The sequence below is a fragment of the Periplaneta americana genome, chromosome 3 (genome assembly GCF_040183065.1).
Source record: "Periplaneta americana isolate PAMFEO1 chromosome 3, P.americana_PAMFEO1_priV1, whole genome shotgun sequence".
Classification (NCBI taxonomy): domain Eukaryota; kingdom Metazoa; phylum Arthropoda; class Insecta; order Blattodea; family Blattidae; genus Periplaneta; species Periplaneta americana.
In genome coordinates this window covers 97,667,845-97,677,490 of record NC_091119.1, presented here as the reverse complement: position 1 = coordinate 97,677,490, position 9,646 = coordinate 97,667,845, and the positions used below count along the sequence as shown (strand labels likewise).

The 9,646-nt window shown below is 33.2% G+C and overlaps 1 long non-coding RNA gene across 2 annotated transcripts; it reads left to right on the top strand.

Moving 5' to 3' along the window:
• The first annotated feature begins 1,707 nt into the window (after positions 1-1,707).
• On the top strand, positions 1,708-7,322 carry LOC138696301 (uncharacterized). 2 transcript variants are annotated; one of them, XR_011331314.1, is made up of 6 exons: positions 1,708-2,361; positions 3,326-3,482; positions 3,583-3,833; positions 4,099-4,221; positions 4,459-4,665; positions 4,939-7,322. It is a non-coding gene; the product is annotated as an uncharacterized lncRNA (long non-coding RNA). The 2 variants fall into 2 exon arrangements; XR_011331313.1 differs by having other exon boundaries at positions 4,096-4,221.
• Positions 7,323-9,646: the final 2,324 nt, after the last annotated feature.

Genomic DNA, 9,646 nt, shown 5'->3' with positions numbered 1-9,646 from the left:
GTAAGACGAGGCAGAACATTCTCATATAGCTAAGTTAAGTTTGTCTTTAAAAATTTACTAAGATATATCAACAAATGGCAGAATAGATACTATAGGTGCTTACCTATCTTGTAATTGAAGAAAAGAGATGATATGCCTATTATTTGCCGATGAGCAAGTCACGATTGCTAATTGGAAGATAAAATTACGGCACAGGTATTGCTCAGGTAGCAGGGGCGTTTGCCTGTTCAACCGGAGCTGTGCTCGGGCGTGGGTTTCATTTTCCTGTTGGATTTCTTCCGAGAATTTCCCAAACTGTACGGCGAATGTCAGGTAAACATGACGAATCTTTGGCCTCATCTCGTCAAATACCATTTCACTATCACTAATTCCATTGACGCTAAATAACCTAGTAGTTGATGCAGCGACGTTACATATCAGACTAAAAAGAAGAAAACTACAAAAAAAAATAGAGAATGAAACCTGGAAGAAAACAAGTGAATGCAATTTCTATTGTAGATACTGATTCAAGAAACTAAAACAATGATGGTTATAACAAGAACGCATTTATTAAAATAACCAACATAATAATTCAGATCTTTCCAAAGCCAACCTAGCAATTTAGTTCGCAGGTTTAGTAGCCTTGTCATGCAAATTAACATATGGGAATCACGGATAAGTTATGGAAAATAAACTCAACTGATTTCGACAATAGCTGGAAACAATAAGAAAAAAAAGTAACAAAATCAAAGAAGAAAATTGAAATTTAATGCAATGCCGTTGCTGATAGACTATAGCTATTGTAGGCTACAGAGAGCAAAACTGGATATTAATAACAAAAATTAAGAAATCAATCTAGGAGTTGTGTTTTTTGATAGTCCATTAATGCTGTCTCGTTCTTTAGTCGTAGGCCCTACTCACAACGAAATTACATTTTTCATCCTCAACCCTACTGTGCACGTGCGGCTTGACTCGCCTGTATTGTGTATTCCGATTTTCAGTTGTGTTCATGCTAGAGAAGCAGCTGCGCCGTAATCACTAATTAGAACTCCTTTGCGGAGTAGGCCTTATTCCAACATCCAGAGATGCAGCGGTACGCCACTGCTCATAGGAATGGCTCTCTCTGCCTCTTGTATACTCGTACATACTAACAAGCATAACAGTTGGAGGAGGATGAAGTACTGAATGTAAACACAACTTCAAAACGTGAAGGCATTAATGGAATAGATTGTATTAGTCGACACGGCCAAAAAGCGTATCGGTGAACTTCGAAACTACATAGTGTGTCGTCATGTTTCATCCACAAGTAGGCTATCCTAGTTCCAGTTCATACGCGTGCAATTCAATATGTCGAAGTCAGAAAAGGTAATACGTAGCTAGTGAAGCGAGACATCTGTTATAAAGCTATCACATTTTGTGACTCAGTGAAGGAAGCTGATATAACATAGGCTACTTAGGCCTATATCGAAATCTACCTATCTATTACTACCCAACGGAGTATTTACCTATGCTTTCTCAATGGATAATCAGGCTTGCAGCGGGTTATTTTTTAAACCATCCATTGTTGTGATCCCTTTTTCGCAACTAATTTTCCTGGTAACTGGGAATTAATGAGGCATCGCGTTGTTAAGGGATTATTTCGAGAAGAATCCACTGGCGAAAATCTAGTGGAGTCTTCAAGAAATAATCAGTAGCTGCAATTCTTTCTATAGGGAAGACCAGGTAACTTGATACCCTAAGGGTGAAACCTAACCATTTTTCCCCCATTACTACAAATGCTAGTGGATTATGGTGATTTTCTAGTTTAAAGGTTGAATTTTCTTTTGCCAACTTCGTTTCGAATTTCGATACTGACAAATACTATAAATGGTAGTGATTTTGTAACCGGTATGTTGGCAGCTGAGGCAAATATCGACAATATTTGCTGGTACTGGAGTTCCATGAAATTAAAATTGTACTAGATTTCTCAGCCGGTTACTGGAAGATAGTGAAATTCGAACTTATTAATAATTAATTAATATTAGTATTAATATTAATACATAATAGTTATTTTATGTGTTGCGTTGTGGTTATAATTCAAGAATAGTCAGATAAGTACGAATGAATATAATATACTTGGGCGTGATAATGCACGTGGGTAATGGATAGAAATATTATTTCAAATTTTAATGAATTTCTTTCGTGTTTAGATTTTTATTACTATGTCAAAAAAATGAAATAGTGTTGCAGTGACTCCTCCAAGGAAGAAAAATGTGTGGCATTCAGAGTACGCTTCAGAAATCTGTAGTTCACGTGTATAATGAGTTGAAGAAAGAAGATAATGAAGAAGGAATTATGCTAACGGAGACAGCAATTACAACCAGAATAGGACAATTATTAGGAGTAAGTATTCTTAAGCATACATTTCAAAGTGGTATTCAGTTTTAGGAGTTTGCACTAATAATTTCATGATTGTGGTCAAACAAAACAAATTTTTAGGTTAGGCCTACATGTTTAATCAAGTCAGTGATTTTCATATTGCCAAACTAAATACATTTAAGATACTGTAATACTGCAGTAGGTGATAGCTTAAATACATTTACAAATTAGACGAACAAGTAATCAAACAGCACGAAAGTAAATTTCCAGTTTTCTCTTTTGGTATTAAATTAACCGTTCAGATCACAATTTACATGCCACATCGGCCGAAGAAAATACAAGTCATATTGTAATTATTAACTTGATATTGCAGCAAATATTACATGAATGTTGGCCTGTTATGGTGCTTAAAAATAATTCAATTTTATATAATAACTATATAACATACTCTATAAAGCATAGGAACGTTGACTCTGGCTGAATAATTTATTCATGACTGGTCTAAGTAATATTAAATATGGTGTTTCTTCAGAAAAGCTACCCCACCCAACGTACTTGTTAAGATATAACACTCGAGAGGACGAGGACGCACTACTGGGAAACTAACCATTTCTCTTCGTCCTGGACCTCTCGCATGTTATATTGGTAATTAGTAACACGTTTGAGGGAGGGACTACAACAATGCATTAGAATATACAGGTAAGTGTCAAAGGATTTTTGTGCTGAAAGTAATTGTGGCTGTGCACTAAAACCACGTGTTCATCACTATGTAAATATCACAGAAATCAATTAAACAAAATAAAATTATGCCTTCTTTGATGTAGCTTTTCTGGAGAATTACCTAAATATTAGCCTACTTAAACCTATCGTAGGTCCAACCTAACATGTTGATCATTTTCTATTCATATAGCTGTAAATGTTGGTATCATGCATGAATTTTATGATATAACAATTTTTAGAAGTGTTATGCTATTGTTTGTTATTACAGCTTGGTTTTACTACAGCCACGAAAGTGATAAATTCACAGAAGGGGACCCCACTTGTGACACCAGGAAAACATAGACTACGTAAACATCCAGTGACTGATGCTGATGATTTTACGAAAGATGCAATTGCGAGATTTATTTATGACAAGTTACATAAAGGTAGGGAAGTTACAGGAATTATTGCGTTGATTTATGCAATGTAATTCTGATATTAGTCATATGTATAAAAATATGGCATAATTTTCATTTACTGTTACAGGGGAAGTACTAACAGCAGCAAAAGTTCTGGAACATATGAATGATGATTATGAAACATATTTATTTAGAGTATCCTTATCATCGGTGAAAAAAATTTTGAAAGAGATGAAATTTCTATGGAGCAAAGGGGATCCTTATACACATGTACGAGAAAGTGATGTTATTCGTTTTTAAGAGAATAAATAAGAAATGTGGAGCGTGAGAACCCTAAACCCGTAGTATTCTTGGATGAGACTTGGATTTTTATGAATGGTAAATTTCAATGTATTGTGAGACATTGAGTGATTGAATTTTTTACTAACAAATAGGTTAACACTTATGTGGAATATGAAATTGCAATTAATATAGGCTACTAGTAATGAATTCAGGTGGGAACAACATGTTTTGCAATTAATAGTTTCATATTATAACTAGAGGCTAGTTATAAAATTCTTGAACGGTTTTCCTGTCTTTAAAATTTTTGTGTCTCTTAGAGTGTCAATGTGAATTGCTTTTCTCTCTCTGTTTTTTTAAGTAGGATCACCCACTTATTCATGAAATAAACCAGGTGAAGTTTCCAGTGACATGAATGGTGTTATTCGTAGACCAACAAATGAGGGTGGAAGATTAGATGCCAGAACGAAAGGTGGATTTATACTCGGTAAGTTATATTGATTTATATTTTACATAAATTTGGCAAGAGTAATTTTTTAAATCAGGGTACAAAAATATAAAAATTGGTGACTAAATAAAAACGTGGGAAAGCCTTTCACCAAAGAGGATCTCATGTCATGTCATGTTATGTTATGTTAGGCCTATGTTATGTTTTATTTTCTTTATTTAAATGCTGTGAATTCATGTGACGTAATTATATGCCCAGGTATAATTTTTATTGCAGGTGCTGATTTAATTTTTTCATGCAATTGAAAGAAAAGTCAGGACTACCATAGTGCTATGAATAGCCCTGTAGTTGAGAAGTGGGTGCAAACACAGTTGTTAACCTGAGAACATTAGGGCAATGCGTTATTGTCATGGATATGCTGCATATCATAGCAGACTTGTGAAAAATCAGCCAACAACAAAATGGAGGAAAGAACAGCTACTGGTGATTGCAACTGAATATAATAGATTTGTTGTACTAAATGATAAGAGTTGATGGTGTGAAATCACCTTTTGATATTACATTGCAATATTAATTTCCATACTTTACAGTCATTATTATTATTATTATTATTATTATTATTATTATTATTATTATCATTATTATCATTAGTATCATTACTACTACTACTACTACTACTACTACTACTACTATTGCAACCGTTTCTCTTATTTCTCATAATTAGGCATACTTATAGATGCTACTTTTTTCTTTCAGGTGAAATTGAATCTACATAAGAATCCTAAAACAACAGAGCCTTGCCAATTACTGTTCTGAAGCGGCCTTGTCTTATGTGTTGTGTCTATATACAATTAATTCTTTCAGTTTTTTTTCCCCTTTAATGTAATGAAGTTGTTGGTTGATTGATACCAAGTGTTCAGCAGTTGATGTCATTTGTTATCTTGCACTTCAATATTTAACCAGATGATTGAAAGCTGTGTAAAGTTAAACAGTCAAGACAATGATCCATATCTTCATTGAGATTTCAGAAATGGCATGGGGAGATTCTGAAATATCAGTTCTTTGTAAATATTTGAGACAATCATGGCCTGTGATAATATGAGTACTGCCACTGTAGATTTTCATAGAAGTTCAGTTATTAAATTAGGTGTATTATTTTTACTATGTATTGTCTATATTTTTGTTTCGCTTAATTGATGAATTATATATGCTGTAAATTGAATAGTAGACTGTAGGCCTATAGCTTAACTGATGAATTGTATGTGCTGTAAATTAAATAGTAGGCTGTATACCACAAGTGATGAATTTTTATGCTTGTAATGTGAAGTAATTTGCATGATATTTATTATCAATTTCTGTATATTTCAACTGATTGAATTGTTTATACTTTTAAATTGAATTAACTTGCTTGCTATGTATTATATTTTATAGCTTAACTGATGAATAATTGTTTAGGTTTGTCAATTTAATAATCGAGTGCCATGTACTTCATATTTTTAGTGGAGCCACCAATGTAGCTTAGTCGGTAGACTCGTTGGCCTGCAAATTCAGAGCTGCACTCGAGGGTAGTTTGGATCCCCCATTTGGTCTGATTAGTTGGTTTCTTCTGAGGATTTTCCTCCATCGTGGAGTGGATGCCGGATGGCCTATTGCAATTTTTTCATTTGCTTTAGAATCATTCCGATTTTTGTTACCACATTGTCATGTTCTGATCTTATTCTTTTAACAGTGTGGTAAGATGCAGGTATAGATAATCTTACAGTAATTTTGCTACCTTTCAGCTACCTCATTACCTCCCACTCCATAAAGTTCATGGATCCACGGAAGTACCAGTCGTCGATGTAATTCGACCATTTTGCTTAAAATATTAAAACACTGTAAAATATTGAGATTTCATGCTGTTACGTCCAATACTGCAGCAAGAATATCTGATTTTGAATCTGATAGTATGACAGCCTTCTCAGATTTATGAAGTCGATACTGGAGATTTTGTAAGCTTAAAAGTGTATCTAAATTTTCACTATCAAAATTAGTCAGTGTTTGAAGTTAGTTAGTTAGTTAGTTAGTTAGTTAGTTAGTTAGTTAGTTAGTTAGTTAGTTAGTTAGTTAGTTAGTTAGTTAGTTAGTTAGTTAGTTAGTGGCGTTTAAAAAGGGCGCGTCAGCTACTATGGCTATTTGCGCCCTTATCTAAAATCTTTCACTAAACACAAACACAATACAATAACCAGAATGTTTAAAAAACTAAAAAGCGTTGTCACGGTTAAAATGGGGCAAACAAGTGTTTGAATATAATTCCCTGTAAAAGGGAATATACTGGTTTTGTACTACAACACCACTACATCTATGGCTTGGTAAACAGGATCCATCTATTAAAAAATACTGTATGTAGTCACTCACTGACCAGATCATTTATCGTTTCTAATGATTTTTAAAATGTCTGGAGAAGTATCACATTTCTTAACATCATCTGTTAAAGTTAACTTATATACTATTCATTTTGAAATAACTTGGGATTGTGTTTTATTAGTAAAGTTTCCCTTAATTGAGCAAGTTTGAGTTCTCCAAGTAGAGTCAAAAAGTCTGTTGGGATTTTGGCTCTGTTTATTAATATTTGTGGACTGTGATTTTTTGTTCTAGAGAACCATATTATCTGCAAATGATGAGATTATCATAAGATCTATTTCTTTAGTTAGACCATCGACATTAATATTGGAAAATGTATTCCTGAAAACAACAATGTGGGAAGCCCAGATGAATCTGTCTCTATTTACATATTTGTGACAATGAATCAAATAATCAAGTCACAGGCCCAGTGTAACACTTTATCATGGACACCCTAAGTTTGCAATTTCTTAAGTGATTTATATCTACAGAGCCATATGATCCTTGAAAATAAATTAAAATTGTTAAGGTGTTTTGTTTTCTGTTTAAAATATCTTTAATATCTTGACTAAAATTTAAAATCTGTCCATTTGTTGAATGCAATTCTCTAAAGTCAACTCAATAAGATGAAAGTTAGTTACTAGATTCCAGGATCCAATTCAATCTATGAAATCATCTCTTCCATAATTTTGGCTATCATACTAGTAAGTGGTATCTGTCGATAACTCGAAAAGATATTAGTTGAATAATTGCTTTTCAAAATTTTCTCCAGACAGATATTGTATTTCAGATGAGATTACAAGATAAAAGTAGTGAGTTTACTTGTTTGCCAACATGTTTAAGAAAATCAGCATGTGTATTGTCTGGACTTGAGATGTTTTGGGTCTTATGTTATTAAATTAATAGTAATATTCAGTTCTTGATTAAATATTGTTATATAAAGTAGATTGTAGATTTAATATTTCTTTCAGTTTTTCCTTAATAGTCTGACGTACACAGATAAAACTAACAACCACACCACCAACTAATCTAATAGAAATTAAAATATAATTAAATGTAGAAAAAGTAATTAAAATTATAAATACACGTAATAAACCATAATCCCCTAATTTCAACAATATACTATTTTATTCCCTTTTACAGCTTGTAGATAATTATTAATTATAGTTATTACTTATTAGCGTAATATTTATTGAACTTATTGGCTATTTCACTTCGTTTGAAAGATGTTATTGTGTACAAAAAGCATTTTTTGATGATCGTTTCATGCTGTATGTTGTGTATAAATCTATGATTTCTGGCCATCTGTTCTGTGTAATCCATCTTTTGTATAGAATTAATAAAATACTCTTTTGGTAGTAATTGTTTTATTAATTGAGTATTTAATTTTCACCAGCTCACATTTCTTGAATCATTTGTTTTTTCTTATTTAAATTTAGGACACAAGAGCCAAAAAGAGACTTCACAGTTATGTATCATACATTTTTTCAATGACAGACGTGGAGTTGCAGAAATAATAAGTGTAAGTGTAACATTATTAAGCAATTTACAAACAAATGAAATCTTTAAAAAGGTATCTAGAAGTGAAATTACTTATGGCTTTTAAGGACCAAAATTATTTTTGTAAGTTGATTTATTATTATTTCAGTTTTAGCCTAGTTGTATTATCCATTTCCTTACTAATTTCAAAAGATAATCAGAAGTTCATTCGAATTCCAACCAAAAGTCAATTGGTTATTAATTTATCTACCTTTAGGAAGTACAGTATATGTACGCTGGAATCTTTGAAGTGAAATGACAATAATTTAATTGGTCTTGGAACAGATTTGATTCTTGAATATTATATACTATACTTTGTTGTATATTTACGTATAGTAACCTATTAATGCTAATACTAATAATAATGTAAAGGAATAAAAGAATAGAACATAGCAATACATTTCTCATTATTATTATTATTCTCATTATTATTGAAACTATTTAGAATAACCTTCCAACATTAAGGTAAAGTACGGTGAGTAAAGAAGTCATTCAGTACATAGGATCGTGATTTTACTACATGTGGTGATATCTGGTAACAGTTGGCAACACTGACAAGGCGGAAATATTTGCTGTTTGGGAACTGAACTTACGTGATCCTCACTATAGAGCGAAAACTTTAGTTACCTGTCGGGCAGTCAGAAGGATCATCCCTCTCTCTGAAGAGGTCATGGTGTGTCGAGACAAGAAGTCAAGCAGTATTTTAACCCACTGAAAACAACCCTGTGTAAACGTAATTTGTAGGAAAGCAACAGAACATCTATAAAGTGGCATCCAACTAAACATTGAAGTGCCTGAATTACATATGTTGGGAGGCAAACGATTGAAATTCATTATCATTCGAGCATTTTATGTTATCTTAAGTGTGCTGAACGTTCATCTAAAATTAACATAATCTTACCAGGATTCTCCGCATTGCAACATGCTATGACCGAAACACTTTCACCTCCCTCGCTTGAAGTTAGGACTTGAACATCTTTGGATCCCTTTTTCGCAACCACTTTTCCTGGTAGGCCAAGGCTACAATGTTTAGTTGGATGCCACTCTCCTCCACTTTATAGATGTTATGTTGCTTTCCTACAAATTAAGTTTACACAGGGTTGTTTTCAGTGGGTTAAATATTGCTTGATTTCTTGTCTCGACACACCTTGATCTCAAGGGCGTAAATAGCCATGGTAGCTGACGCGCCCTTTTTTTAAACCCCACTAACTAACCTTGATCTCTTTAGAGAGATGGATGATCCTTCTGACTGCCCGATAGGTAACACAAATTTTCGCTCTAGGAAGAATTGCAGATATTGGATGTTTCTTGAAGACTCCACTAGATTTTCGCCAGTGGATTCTTCTCGAAATAATTCCATAACAACGCGATGCCTCATTAATTCCCAATTCCCCAAACAGTGACAGTGGGATTGAAGAAATCTCTGATATCATTGACTAACTTCTGTTCGTGAATTGTATCCTTCAAACACAACTTTAGACACCCCTTAAAATGTTGAAGGCCCTCAACTTTGGGCACCTCATGAAAATATCGCTGCAACAAA